The sequence below is a fragment of the Protopterus annectens genome, chromosome 3.part0, assembly GCF_019279795.1.
Source record: "Protopterus annectens isolate FY-2018-M chromosome 3.part0, PAN1.0, whole genome shotgun sequence".
NCBI lineage: Eukaryota > Metazoa > Chordata > Ceratodontiformes > Protopteridae > Protopterus > Protopterus annectens.
In genome coordinates this window covers 1,920,917,373-1,920,933,251 of record NC_056731.1, presented here as the reverse complement: position 1 = coordinate 1,920,933,251, position 15,879 = coordinate 1,920,917,373, and positions in this window count along the sequence as shown.

Here is a 15,879-nt window from a genome sequence, read left to right as displayed (position 1 = left end):
AATTTCAAAACGTTTCCCACCTTTAATGTGACCTATAACCCGTACAATTCAATTGAAAAACAAACAAATCGGTTAGGGAAAAAATATAAAAAAAATAAAAAAACGTACAATATGCTGGTTGCACGTGTGTGCACACCCTTAAACTAATACTTTGTTGAAGCACCTTTTGATTTAATTACAGCATTCAGTCTTCTTGGGTAGACACCTGCTATCAATTAAAGAGACTCTGATTAACCCCAAATAAAGTTCAGCTGTCCTAGGAGGATTTTCCAGAAATTTACTCACTTGCCTGCTACAGCAAAAGCCATGGTTCGCAGAGAGCTTGCAAAGCATCAAAGAGATCTCATTGTTGAAAGGTATCGGTCAGGAGAAGGGTACAAAACCATTTCTACAGCATTGGATATACCATGAAACACAGTGAAGACAGTCATCAAAAAGTGGAGAAAATATGGGACAGCAGTGACTTGCAAAGAGCTAGGTGTCCCTCCAAAACTGATGAAAAGACAAGATGAAAACTGGTCAGGGAGGCTGCCAAGTTTTTCTTTAGTTACTTCAGTGAACCTACATTTATTACATTTTTTTTTTCAAATAGAAATTTTATTGATTTTACCATACACATATATCACAAACAAGTGCAGATTAGCAAAGAGAAGAGAACAAAAACACTATTCATTATATACAATATATACAACTGTGCTGCTTAAAAAAAAAAAAAAAAAAACAGTAAAATCACTGCGAATTCACTTAATCTAAGTCTAGATAAAAGAGGATACATATAATGACCGCCCACTATATAACTCTCTGGTCAATATTTGGAGAACAAGTTGTTGTATCTTTTGGTTTTTCCCGGTTAGGGGTCGCCACAGCGGAACTCCGGTCCGCTAATAAATGGCAGTAGATTTTTACATGCCGAGTTGCTGGCTCTGACGCACAACCTTCAAAGAAGGTATGCCCATTCATGCATGTCTCCACACAGAAGATGCTCTAGCTGAGAATCGAACAGGACAACATCTTACAGTGAGGCGACAATGCTACCGCAGCACCACCACCGCAGTCAAGTATAGGTTCATAGGTTCATAGGTTCATACTAGGCTATCTGCCCGAGGGCATTTACAAGCCTAGCCCATCGTTTTGTGGCTTACGCCACCCCTTCAGTATGGGGAACTATACCCATTATTTTGCTGTGCCTCTGTCGAGCAGTGACACTGAGGTAATCCCTGGGGTATATCTGCGATCTCCCATCCATTGGTCAAGATTTCTCTTGAACAAGGCCAGCGAGGTGCTCTGCCTCACATATACCGGGATTTTGTTCCACAGCATAGGGAGTCTTTGGGTGATGAATCTATCCCTCCAGCACGTCCTATTAATAGCCGTGTCGAGGTTTAAGTCTCCGCCCTTGTGGCTCTGATGGATCTAGATTTTTGAGGTGAAGCATATTCATCAAATCTGGGTTTGACATGGCCTTGTATGTTAGGCAAAGGTCACCTCTGAGCAAGCGGTGCGACTGAATAGAGCTGGAGTTCTTTCAGTCGGGCAGCATAGGACAGATTTTGAGACCCTTTATCCTTTTGGTGAGGAACTTTTGTGGCCTCTCCAGCTGCTGCAAGTGTCGGGTCAGATACATTCGAATGGGGCATTGTACTCAATCATTGGTCTGATGAGTGATGAGTAGAGGGAGACAATGACCTCCCTTGATCTAGATGAGAATCCCTTCATGATAAGGTGGGCAATGTAGAAGGTCTTCCTAACTACTTTAGCTACATGGGTGTCGAATGACAGACTACTATCAACCTGGGTCCCCAGGTCCCTGATAACTTCTTCTGTGCTCAGTGGATTGCCACCTATTTGGTAGCTAGGGGTAACCTTGTTTTTCCCGAAGGGTATGACTATGCATTTTTTGGCATTTAACTTTAGGCCATGGCTCTGGCACCAGTTATCCGTTTCTGTGAGACCCTTCTGAAGGATATCTGTGTCAGATGTGTTTTCTACTATGGCGCCCAGTTTGCAGTCATCTGCAAACTTTGTCAGCCATAACCCTCCTGTGTTTGCTTGTACTTCGGAGAAGTAGATGCCAAACAAGAGTGGGCCCAGGACTGAGCCCTGTGGGACACCACTTGTGACAGGCTTTGAGTCTGACATGGCGCCAGCAACTCTGACCCTGTGGGTTCTGTCACTCAGCCAGTTTGCAACCCATCTTGTGATGTATGGGTTAATATTTAAGCTGATGAGTTTTTCAATGATACCTGAGTGGGGTATTGTATCGAAGGCCTTTGCCAGATCGAGGTAGGCTGTATGGACTGCCTTTCCCTCATCAATGGCTTTGGTGACTGTTTCAAAAAAGTCAACCAAGTTTAAAAGGCATGATCTGCCTTTGACAAAGCCAAACTGGGTTGGATCCAAAGTCTGCAAATTCCCTATGTCTTTATTTATGAGGTCCATTATGATCCTCTCCATGGCTTTGCAGATAAGGCTTGTCAAGCTAATGGGCTGGTAATTTCCAGGGTCGGTGGAGGCACCGCCTTTGTGAAGTGGGACCACAGTTGCAGTGCGCCACTCCCTGGGTACATATCCAGAGGTAAGACTTTGATTAAACAGCTGTCCTAGCTGTGGGTTTAATTCCTCATTGAGTTCGTGGAGCACACAGCCGGGGACACCATCAGGTCCCATGGATGCTGTGTTTTTTGCTTTGGAGAGAGCAGTTCTCACTTGGGCGTTGGAGATGTTTGGGGGGCTGCAATCGTTTGGTATAGATATCTCTCCTTTTGGGGGGGAGTTTGCACTGAACCTGTCAGCCAGTATGTTGGCAATGTCCGTAGGATCAGTAATCTTCACATCATTTTGAACTAGTTCTGAGCATATCTGGGAGTTTCCTCCCAGGTTTCTAACATAGCTAAAGAAGGCCTTATGATTGTCTTTTGAGTCTTTAGCTATTTTCTCTCAAAATTTGCTTTGGATGATTTTATGAGAGCTCTTATTTTTACTTATAGTGATCAAGGGTGTCTTACCTTTTAAGGATTTTGCTCTATCTTGTAGTAGCTTCCTCCTTTTGTTGTAGAGTTTGTTTATGGCTGGGGTCCAGCAGACTGGACGCTTGCCTTTGGTACAAAGAGTCTTTGTTTTGCTTGGGATTGCCTTATCCATGCAGTCCTGCAGGTGCTGGTAGAAGGCATTTGTAAGTGATTCAGCGGCTTGTGTACTGTTTTCCGCCGGCTCGGGGGCCTTAAAGGAGACCACACTAGTCTTTAGAAGTGTGAAGTCGGCTTTCGAGAAGTTCTTTACTGTGGTCTTTTTTATTTCAGGTGGGGGTGGGATGAGGACCTCCAGCGAGATTAGTTTGTGATCTGATCTCACCAGTGAGGGGTATACTTCCGGTGTTGAACATTGTGCTCCCATGTTTGTGATGATGAGGTCAAGTATGTTATCTCCTCTTGTGGGGATGGTAACTAGTTGTTCCATGGCATTTGAGTTTATGAATTCCAGGAACTTTTGGGCTAGGGTGTTTGGGCTTGAGTAGTGTTCCCAGTCTATATTAGGGTAATTGAAGTCACCTAGTATGATGGTGTTTGGTGATACATTTATCCCCTCTAGTGTTTTCAGGAAGGCCATGTGAGGTTCCTGAGTTTGTGAGGGTGGCCTGTAACATGCTACAATTTGCAGAGCAGTCTTGCCTATGGTTAATTGCACCTGGATGATAGGGAGAGAAATAGTGTTATTCTTGATCTTGAGCCATCTTTAACTCAGGATAGGGATAAAAGGGAGCGATGAAGGATTTAAACAAGCATACAGGAGCGTGGGAGTAGGTAATAATGAAGTAATTTAATTTATAGTTGTTAACTGTCAGTCAGGAGCTCAGATATGATGTTCCAAAATTTCTGGTGGTAGGCTTGTTTTTGGGGGTTAGTTATTAGAAGTTTTTGTGGAGTAATGTATTTAAGAGCCAAGTCCCTAAAGCCTTTCCAGGACATCTTAGAGTGATCTATCCAATGTTTGGTAATGTAGAATTTGACAAGTAGACAAAGTGTAATTAAGATATGCAATTTCAATTTAGAGATTTTAAGGCTGGTAACATGTAGCAATGCCATTTCCCAGGACAGGGTTGATTTATGGTATTCCATCTTGTCTAGTCTCATCTTGAGAGAACACCAAATACTGTGGGAATAGCTACAAAACCATAAAGTATGAATGATGTCTGCATGGGAATAGAAGCAGCAGGGACATGAAGTGGACACATTTGGTTCAAATTTGTTTAAGTGGACTGGGGTGAAGTATAAGTTGTTGGTAACCATAAATTGTGTATAGGTAAGCTTTTTGAATGGGGAGAACAAAAGTGTGGATTTAATAGCTGATAGTTTCTGTTCTACTAATAGGTTTGCCCCTCTGATCCCAATATTCTGCGAATGCAATTTTTTCCTGATATAGAATTGGGACTATAAGTTTATAAGATGAGGGCAACATACTTTTCTGAAGCTTTGCAGCAGCTTGGCCACCAGATTACAGTCAGAGTCGCTAAAAGAATGGCCATGAAGTAGAGATGCAGTAATTTCCCTTATCTGCCTCAAAATTATGATGTATTTTTTGGTATGTTTAAGAGGATTCGAAGTTCTGTTAATGATGAGTGACTATAATTATGGATATCCCATAGTGTATACTACCTTATTAGGGGGTAGTCTGACAAAGTTATCATGTTACAGTTCAGTTTGAGATTTGGATTAAGGTGGATGGGCTGGAAAAGGAGTACAAGTTCTAGATTTAAGGCTTTAAATATATATTGGAAGATTTTGATTATGACCTTTAAGGTATGCTAAAGTTTCAGATTTTTGAGAGATGATGGACTTAAAAACAGGACAGCTTTAGGGTTAAATTTGCTATTCAGGGTGTGATTATGCCACATTTTTACCCAAAGGGGAGGGGAGTCCATGTTAAAGAGTTTGGATGATGATTGGCAATTGTAATTATTCTATTGACGTGCATAATTCTATAATATAATTGCAGATCAGGCATAGCAAGACCTCCCTTTGTTTTTGGAAGGATAAGCCTTTGATATGATACTCTTACAGATTTGGGGTGCCATATGAATTTCGCAAAGGCTTTATGTATTCTAGTGAAAAAAGCATTCGGAGTGGAGGAGAGAGATGCATGGAAATGAAAGAGAAGTTTTGGGAGGATATTCATTTTTATGATAGAAGTTTTAGCTAACATGGGGAGTTTCATCTGTTGCCATCTAGACATGTCTTGTGAAATAGCCGTCCATACTTTTGTTAAGTTGGAATGTAGAATGGAAGAGGAAGAGTGATCATAGGCGACTCCTAAATATTTGAAGGAGTATGCTATGTGGAAAGATGAGTCTGGGAGGAAATTTTGTCTATGGGCCAAAGGACTGATTGGGAAAATATAGGATTTGTTTTGGTTAATTTGACAGTCTGAGACATAAGCAAAGGTGTTCAAAGAAGTCACTATTTTCTTAGTGTCCGACATGGGATGCTCAAAATATAGGTTCAAGTCATCTGCAAATGCGGTCAAGCTGGTGCTGGTATTGAGAATTCTAGGGATTGAGTGGTATGTTATCTGTAATATGGATAGGAAATATGTTCTAGATATAGGTTAAAAAAAGAGGGGACAAAGGACACCCTTGTCTAGTGCCGTTTGAGATTTTTATCGGATGTGAATATTGTTTGTTTATCTAACGGTGTGTGAAAGAGATATAGAATTTTGATGCTGTTGATGAATTCAGGGAGAATGTTGAAGTAGGATAGCACTGTGAACAGAAAATTCCAGTTAACCCTATCAAATGCCTTGCATGCATCTAATATCATTACGTATCTTGGGTTTCTATCCTTCTTTGTAAGGTTAATCATAGTTTCCACTTGTCCCAGTTATGACTACTGGACATAAACCCTGCTTGTTCTGCAGGGAATGGATACCTTTTTTAGTCTTTCGGCAAGTATGGCAGATAGGATTTTTATGTCAACATTCATGAGGGAGATCGGCCTGTAGTTGTTAAGGTTTGATTTATCAAGGCTATTTTTGGGGATTAGTATAGTCTTGGAGTGATTAATATAAAGGTCTACGATGCCATTACTTGATATGCAATTCTAAAGCTTAAGTAGGATGGGAGCTAAGCTGTCTTTACATGATCTATAGAAGACTGGGGAGTAGCCATCTGGACCTGGAGCTTTCCCTAGTTTAAGGTTGCCAATGGACTTTATAACTTCTTGGATAGTTAGAAGAGATGAAAGGATGACTTTCTGGTTTTCACTTAATTTTGGAAAAGTGAGGTTGTCAAGATAATTTTCCATCTCTGCACATGGGGTTTGAAGCTTGCTGCTAGCATAAATATCAGAATACACTTGGTGGAATAAATGCATAATTTGAGTATCTGATTTATAAAATGTATCCTGATGGTGAATAAGGGCAATTCTGGGAGATTTAAGCTTATTTTCAATCAATCTAGCTAGTGCTTTAGAGGGGGATTGAATCCATTCAGAATATTTAGTTATAAATCTTAATTCTTGAAAGGAGTAATTGGATTGGTGTAATTCAAACAACTCTCTTTGTTTATTTATCATTTCATTTTCCATATAGGTTCATAGGTTCATAGATTATAGGTTCATAGATTAGTACTAGGCTAAGCTAACTGCCCTTGCGAGCCATTTTTTTAAGCCTAGCCAATTATCCCTTGTGAGACTCAAACCCTGCACCTTGTGTTTATAAGGCAAACACCTTAACCATTAGGCCACCCTCCTAACCCTTTATATTTAAGGTATAATTCAGTTGAAGCTTAACATCTAGATTGCTAATCTTGGACATTAGGTGGTTCTCCTTCTCTTTCCTCTTTTTTTGAGATAGGTGGATTTTTGAATGAGTATACCCCTAAGAACAGTTTTACACTCCGCCCATCGAACGTCATATAGGATATCAAGGTCATGAGAGTCAGAGTTGAATTCATTTAGAGTATTGAATCAACAGAACCACGACTTGCTGGGTAAAGTGCTCCTCAGAAAAACTATATACTCAGCAACAAAACACAAAAGGAGCTCACCAACGCTGATGTTAACAAAAACTCCAATTTTCACTTCAAGAGTTTAATATTCAAAACAAATGCTGGATCCAAAAGTAAGCACTTTCACATTAAAAAACTATTGAAGTCTGATGAAATGTTTTTGAACGTGAAAGCACTTACTTTTGGATCCAGCATTTGTTTTGAATATTAAACTCTTGAAGTGAAAACTGGAGTTTTTGTTAACATCAGCGTTGGTGAGTTAATTTAGAGTATTGGTAATCTCCTTAATAACTGTCGGGTCTTTCAGGATTTTGCTAAGAGTCCAGTTAAAACCTCTGTTTATTAGGGATGGTTTAGGTGTAAAGTTTATTCTTACAGCAATCTTTGAATGATCTGAAAAAAATCTGAGCTCAGTTGAAAATTTTATTTGCCAATTAGTTAGTGTACTAGACATTAAAAAGAAATCTATGCGAGACCAAGAATTATGGCCCTTACAGAAGTATGTATAAATGTTGTTGTTCCTGGCATGACTATCAAAGGATACGGGGTCAGCCAAATCAAAGTCAGAGATTAATTCCATTAGAGCTAGTGAGGCTTGTATATTATATGTTTTGGATTTATTAGAGTGGTGATTTTAGATTCAATTACTGTATTCCAATCCCCCCCTAGAATATAAAGATGGTTATGGGAATTAAGTAGCATATTATATACTTTTAATATGAATCCCTGCTGTCCTGAGCATGGTCCATAAAGGTTTAGGAATAAAATTGGTTTATCAAGAAGTGGGGTTAGGCATGTGAAGTAGCACCATCTACCCTCCTAGTCTGCACCCTTGTCAATAATAGATGGTTTAAATGAGTTTTTAATGATAATCGCTACCCCTTTAGAGTTACAACTGTTTCCCGACTAAATAATGTCCTTATCCATTTCCTGTTCTTTTCCTTTACCCAGTCTTCATCAATCATATGTGATTCTTGAATATAACAGATATCTCACTCTGATTTAATCAATAAGTGCATTAGTAGATTTCTTTTATTTTTATCCTGGCATCCTCTGACATTCCGGGAGATTATATTCCAGGTTTTATCTATACCTAAAGGGACTTAAGGTTGAATTATTTGGGTTTATAGAGTGACCAAAGGGGAATATACTAATAAGTGGCTCAATAATGACCCTTAACTTAGGAATGTGTTTGGCAGCTAGTAAGAAAACAGCACAAAACTCTCTCAAAACTCCCCAAGTGCCTACCCACTTACCCCCTGTATTTGAGAGAGACAAAGAGAGATAGTAAATAGGAAAACATGACTCTAAGATAATTATGAAGTTAACAAGTGTGGAAAAACTATAACAATATTTACAATATATGTACATCATTTGACTAATTCCAAAAGATGCCATCTGCAACCCTTCTTATTTTATCCAGCTAGCTCTTATTGAGGATTCTACCAGCTACAGAAAGCAAACTAGTGCTTAGGTATCAAACTCATTCATGATATTTGTGCAAGGGGATTCAATTAGGCAACTTTTTTTTTCAATCTACATTTTTATTGAAATAAATTACACTCCTGGTGCCAACACCACTTTTAGGGTAATCGGTAAACAGAATGGTTAGTCTTATCTCTGGTGACACTGTCAGGCATTTTTTTAAACAATTTTATTGATTTTAAGTAAATATATATATAGACATTCACAAGGTCTTTTAACACAAAACATTTGCAATTCAAAAATGTGATCACATAGACTTTCAAATAATATTTAACAAATAACAACATGAAATTACTAAAACTATTTACAAAGACATCCATTGATTATTATTGTAATGACTAGAATTTGATTTTTCCATACATATATATATATATATATATATATATATATATAAAACACATTAAGAGGCTGAAATTTAATTTATATGACATTATCAATATCTTTTCAACAGATTATGTAAATTGACCCATAAATTATAGTTATAAGTTTTTCTAGTTGTTCTAGATGTCATAGTTGCAATCTGTAATTGGCAAACTTCCATTAGAAGTTTCTTAAAATCATTATAAGATGGAGAGGATTCAGATATCCAGTTCCTTGTTATAGTTTTCCTGGCTACTGCCAATATTGCCCAGAGTAAGGAATGTTTAACTTTTTTTACACAGCAAGATATAGGTGTATTGAAGAGTATTAAAGATTTGGTCAAAGTGAAATTGTCTGTGAATATTGCTTGTAGAAGTTCATTGACACTTTTCCAAAATAAACTTATTGCAGGCAGGGCATAAAACATATGGATCCAATCAATGTTTATATTAGACTTACATCTGTTACATATGTTTTGTTTTCCATTAATTTTGTTCATTAGTTGAGGGGTGTAGAAAGGTCTATATAAAAATCTCCAGGAATATATTTTCCATTTAAGTGAAAGTGTTGTTTTCCCTGCATATTCTAATATATTTGTTTTATCTTAATTCCTTAAAAGTGTGTTATTTGTTATATAATAGTAGTTCCAGAAATTACCTGGACACCAACATGTTTCTTCTCTAATAAGTCTGTATATAAATTATATTTTGTCTGAATAAGTTTGTTTATGTTGGATAATTGAATTAAAAAAAGCTAGTAGCATGCTAGTGTCATGTTTGTTAGCTGGAGTAATCAGGTCTATTTTATTTTGCAAGAATAGTCTGAGGGATTGTATATTAAGCCAAAGGGATTTGACTAACTGAAATTCACGTATTATCTGACTTATGTCCTTAACCCTTTCATCTGTGATTAGTTGGAACCAATACAAAAGACTATTTTGTTTAAACAAGGTGATTTTATCTATACCTGAGGATTGTAAGGATTCTTGAGTAAAGGCTATTGGGAAAATTATAAAGAAAAGTTCTTTATATCTTGAATGTTTATATATAAAATTTCTAAAATTTATTAATATATTGTGTAAGTAGCTAAATGAATGTTTGGGTATGCTGTATGTAGTGAAGTAATCTTTAAGTATCCATAATACTGGGTTGTTTATTAATTCTAATTTGTAAGGTTGTGGTTTCAATATTGGTAGCATAGCTGAGGATTCCCAGAATATTTTCCATTTGGCCTGATAAGTAGTATTTAAAAGTTGTCAAATTCAAAGTCAAATTTCAACTTGAACTCAAATCATGTAACTGGACAAAACTAAAGTTCCTTCCCCTTGATGAGGCAGTGTCATCATTTAACAATTCATTCCTTACTATACTTGACTCGCATGCCCCTAAACGCTCAATAAGAATTAAACCTCAACTAGCACCCTGGCTAACAACAGACACCAAAACCAAAATAACAACTAGAGACAAAGCGTGGGATAAATGGCGCACTACCAAACTACCCCTAGATCGTATCAAATTCCAACAACTTAGAAATGAGACTAAAAAAGCCATCATACTAGATAAGAAAAATGACTTCTACAATCTGCAACATAAATGTCAGAATAACCCTCAAAAGTACTGGGCAGGCATAAATAAACTTCTCCAACCAGGCAAATCCACTACTCCGACCCCAGGAACATTATCTGACAAGAGCCAAGAAGATATAGCCAATTCATTCAATACTTTCTTCACAGAAACCATCCAGTCATTAGCTAACCAACTTTCTCCTCCCCACACTTCTATAAACACTATACCTGACTCACCACTCTCTTTTAACTTCCAGCCAGTGTCCACATCCTTTATCAGATCCCTTTTGAAAAAACTGAAGCCAACCACCCTTTCAGCCGATCTTCTGCCGGCTGAATACCTGCAAATTGCTGCAGATGTCGTAGCCTACCCTATCTCAATCCTAATTAACAGAACCATAACCGAGGCCTCAATCCCCTCAATTTGGAAAATATCCTATGTTATTCCACTCCACAAAGGAGGTTCATCCACAGAACTATCCAACTATAGACCTATAGCCATACTATCACCACTTGCCAAAATTATGGAAAAGTGCATGCACAACCAACTAATGCTCTATCTAACCCAAAATAAACTACTCACAGACTCTCAACATGGATTCAGACCCCATCATAGTACAACCACTGCCCTCCTCTCTTTTACTGAAAACATTAATCTTAACCGAATAATAAAAAAAATCCTCCGCTCTCTTCCTGGACCTATCGAAAGCCTTCGATATGGTAAACCATCAGTTACTTCTATATACTTTAAAAACACTGTATCTAGATACTCCAGCCCTTGACTGGTTTCAAGCTTACCTCACTGGGAGACAACAAGCAGTAATGTGGCAAAACAAGCTCTCCTGCCTACTACCAAATACCATAGGAGTTCCTCAAGGTTCCATATTAGGACCTCTCCTCTTTTCAGTCTTCATAAACAACATCCAAACAGTCATCCCTGAAGCCACCTGCATTCAATATGCAGATGACTCGACTATAATATGTTCCAATGCCTCTCTTGCAAATCTACTAACTACCACCCAACATAGCTTCACCAAATTCGAAAACTGGCTTGCCAACCATCTCCTGATCTTAAATCCAAACAAAACCAAGTTGCTTCTCTTCTACCCAACCAATAGATCTCCGACTGAAAACTTCACTATAAAATCCAATAATGGGACCATCATCTCCCCAGACACCTATACAAAGCTATTAGGAGTAAACATTGACAATAAACTCATATTTGATATACATATCAACCAAGCCATTAAGTCAGTCAACAAGAAACTTGGGACCCTATATAGAATTAAAGCCTTCCTTACCCCGAATGCCAGGGCAGCCACAGCCCGTTCACACCTTCTCTCTACCCTACTATATGCCTCTCCTGTCCTCACTCACCTTAACAAATCTGATCTGGCCAAGCTCTCATCCTGCTATAATCACATTGCCAGGTTCGTTACAGGCCTACCCTACAGAACACACCACTGTACTAACCTGAAAAAGCTTGGATGGATAGAATTCCCACACCTTCTTCACCAGTCCCAACTCATAGAGGCCTTCAAAATCCTTAAACAACCTGAGAATACCCCAGCACTAAAAAACTTAATGACTCCCTACTCCAATCTAAGCTGCCTTCGCTCAGCAAACAGACTCCTTGTCCAAACAACTAAATCTCTCAACCTAGGTGGTGACGAGCTATTTGCCAACACCACTGGTAAAATATGGAACTCTCTCCCAAATAACATCACGCTTGCAACTTCTCTAAGTCAATTAAAAATAGTCTAAAACTCCACTTCAAGTCACACTGGCTATGTCCTTGCTCAAACCCAGACTAGCTCTGTGCCATTAACTAAAACATAAACAACTAGCTAAGATGATAAGTACTTTGTATACTGTGATAAAGAAATATGTATCCTGTCTAAATCTATGTCATTATACTGCCTACCGTCCTTGCTAATATGTTAATAATGTTACATTTGTAGTAATCTCAGAAATAGTAATGGCAGTCTTGTACTTGTATGTAAATAGCCTATGTTTTTGTTAAGTTCTTTCAGCTCATTTACTGTACCTAATTATCAATGTAACTCTGTTGGAGCTTTTCTCCCTGGGCCTCCGCTGAAAAAGGACATGTATCCAGCCGGACCATCCCAGTTAACAAATGTAAAATAAATAAATAAAATAAATAATTGTGCTATGGATCTAATAATAGCAGCGTTAGAATAAAGGTTCAAATCAGGAAAGGCTATGCCCCCTTTGTTCCAACTATAAAGATGGTGTTTGAGTGCTATTCTAGGTTTCCTGTGAAACCAAAAAAAAATTTAATAACAGGGAATTGAACTTGTTAATGAATACTTTATTGGGAAGCAATAGATTGTATAATATAGAGAATTTAAGGTAGAATTATCATTTTAATGATAGTTAATCCTTCCTCAGTTGTAAATATAATTGTATTCCATTTTGTTAATAAGGTTTGAATATTTATATAGCATTTATTATAGTTTAGTTTTGTGATTAATTTAATATCTTTAGCAAGAATGATGCCTAATTATGTAATCTGATCTGTGATTAATTTGTTTGTATCATTACCAGGAAAAAGCGATGTCCTTCTAACCAAACTCCACAAAAACAAAACTGAAAGCGGAGACAATGAAGGCTGAAAACAAACCTTCCAATTTTATTTAGAACTCAATAAACGTTACGCACAAGCACAAAATAAAATGAATGCCTTTACAATCTAAGCGTTTTCGTCCTGAATGGACTTCATCAGATGAATCATTTAGTCTCAATTAATCTTTTATACAAGTTTAAAAACAAAAAAACAATCAATTTCTTAGCATTATTACAAACCTACAAATCAACCTTCAAGCTAATTAAATATTAAGTATGCTCTCCATTTTAAATTCATTAAAATGTCATAAAAAATGAATGTATTTTGTATAAATTAAATAAATACACATTATTGAATAAATACTTTACAATAAATAATCTATTAACTTTATTAAATAGCACTTAAAATATAAAATATTTAAAATGATGTATGTAACTTGTTTTTTTACATACATCACTTTAAATATTTTATATTTTAAGTGCTATTTAATAAAGTTAATAGATTATTTATTGTAAAGTATTTATTCAATAATGTGTATTTATTTAATTTATACAAAATACATTCATTTTTATGACATTTTAATGAATTTAAAATGGAGGGCATACTTAATATTTAATTAGCTTGAAGGTTGATTTGTAGGTTTGTAATAATGCTAAGAAATTGATTGTTTTTTTTGTTTTTAAACTTGTATAAAAGATTAATTGAGACTAAATGATTCATCTGATGAAGTCCATTCAGGACGAAAACGCTTAGATTGTGAAGGCGTTCATTTTATTTTGTGCCTGTGCGTAATGTTTATTGAGTTCTAAATAAACTTGGAAGGTTTGTTTTCAGCCTTCATTGTCTCCGCTTTCAGTTTTGTTTTTGTGGAGTTTTGTTTGTATCATTGTTACTGTTTCTCTTATTATTGTTTGAATAAATAGGTAGGATCTTAGTTTTATCATCATTAAATGTCAGTCCAGATATGTTTTGAAATGTGTTAACGGCTTCAAATAAGGCTGTTATGGAGGAATTATCTCTCAGTGGTGATGAGCACATCATCAGCAAATAACTAAATTTTAGAATTAGGCATCTTCTAACATGAGCATCAAAATAGTGATCCAAACAGAAATTATTTAAAAAAATAAACAGAACAATATAAGCCTATGAGTAAGTACTTATTGTATTAAACACTTAGCTTTCATTCCATTCTCTCATATTACATATTGATTAAAATCTGTAATAATGACTAGAAACAACTTAGAGTAGCATTTATGAAAAACCAAGAAGACATAAACATCAGTAATATCTAATTGTGCTGTCCATGTCATCAGCCCCACCTTCTGATATATAGTGGGGGGAGGGGGATAATTCTGTAGTGTCATGTTTTCTGTAGTCTGCAGCAAATTTTATTACAAAGTAACCAGAATGCAGCACAATCACTGTAAAGTGCTTGGGATACAGTTTAATAAAAGAGAAACTGTACAGTGAGTTTGTATACTCCATATGCTACAAATAAATTCCTAGTAAAGTGTATTGTAAAGAAAAAAGCATGTCATGTGTTATAGTGCCCAAGTATGTCAGTGCATATCATGACAATAACCCAAGAAGGTAGATAATTTCTTACACAATACCTGTTAAGACCATGACGTTTTTAAAGTTGGACCAGATTTGTTTGACTTCAAGTGCCGTGTATATCAGTTGATTATTATTCAAGTACCCAGAATTCATGAAGTTAATAATACTACAAGTTGTCTCAGATAATGATACAGTGTTCATGTAAGGAAAGATCGCAGGATGGGAATTCGGTATGTGGCACCGAGTCTGAGGTACCCAGAGTCTAAAGGTGAAGAGAATCATTCCTGTGTCTGAGCTACTAACAGTCCACTGGTAAGAGAATCATTTGTACTGTTAATAACCTTATGTAGCATTAATAACATCTGTTAACTAGATTAGAAGCAAAGCTAGGCTGGGGTGAAGGGTTAGGTGCTTCGTACATAACATGTCAGAGGGCATGGTCCTTAATATCAGCATTCAGTTTCTAAATACTGATAACTGCATTTACCAAAGTGCTTCCATGCTCCACATACAGTGAAGGTAGAAACTTGCTAACAAATGCATACAAAACATTTGTTCATTCTGAATATGCTCCAAAGAGAATTCAGGGAATACGAATTTGCTAGCCATGAGGAATGTTAAGAAGTGTCTAGACAGATATCTGTCAAGATGTCCATAGAGGCATTTACAGAAGCAGTGGGCAAGCCAAAAAGTATGCTTCTAAATCAGAAATATCATAACAGACTGCTTGAAACAAATATTTTTGTTACTGTCCCAGAACAACATAGAAGCACAAACCATGAACTCCAACAAGACTTGAAATGTGATAGATTATTCAGAAAGACAAAGATTGAAAAGTATAGAACCAAAACACAAAGAAAACACTGGAGACAAGACACCACTCAGGAACAGGATGTTCCAAAAATGAAGAACAGCCACACTGGAGTAAATGTCCAAAGTATTTATTAATCCACAAAAACAAGGTTGGTTAAGCGCTTTCGTATATGTACTTCATCAGAATCACAAAATCATATAGCATCCAGCACTCTTAAATACCCCACCCTTAGTGCATTGTCCAATGAAATTGGTAAATGTATTATCCAATCTATGACTGCTAAAAAGGAAAAATAGGTAAAGCTATAAAAATGTATATAACTTAACCTTGACCTATACATTCTAACTAAAAGCATTTGATGTGAAAATAATTGATGATCTACATGCTTACAAATACATAAAGTTCTAAAATTGCCATGAAAATATATAAATATACAAGTATATAAAAATGTAAAAATATACAGATAAGACAGCTTGTATGATTTTATGGTCAGTATTATAGACAAAGAAAGG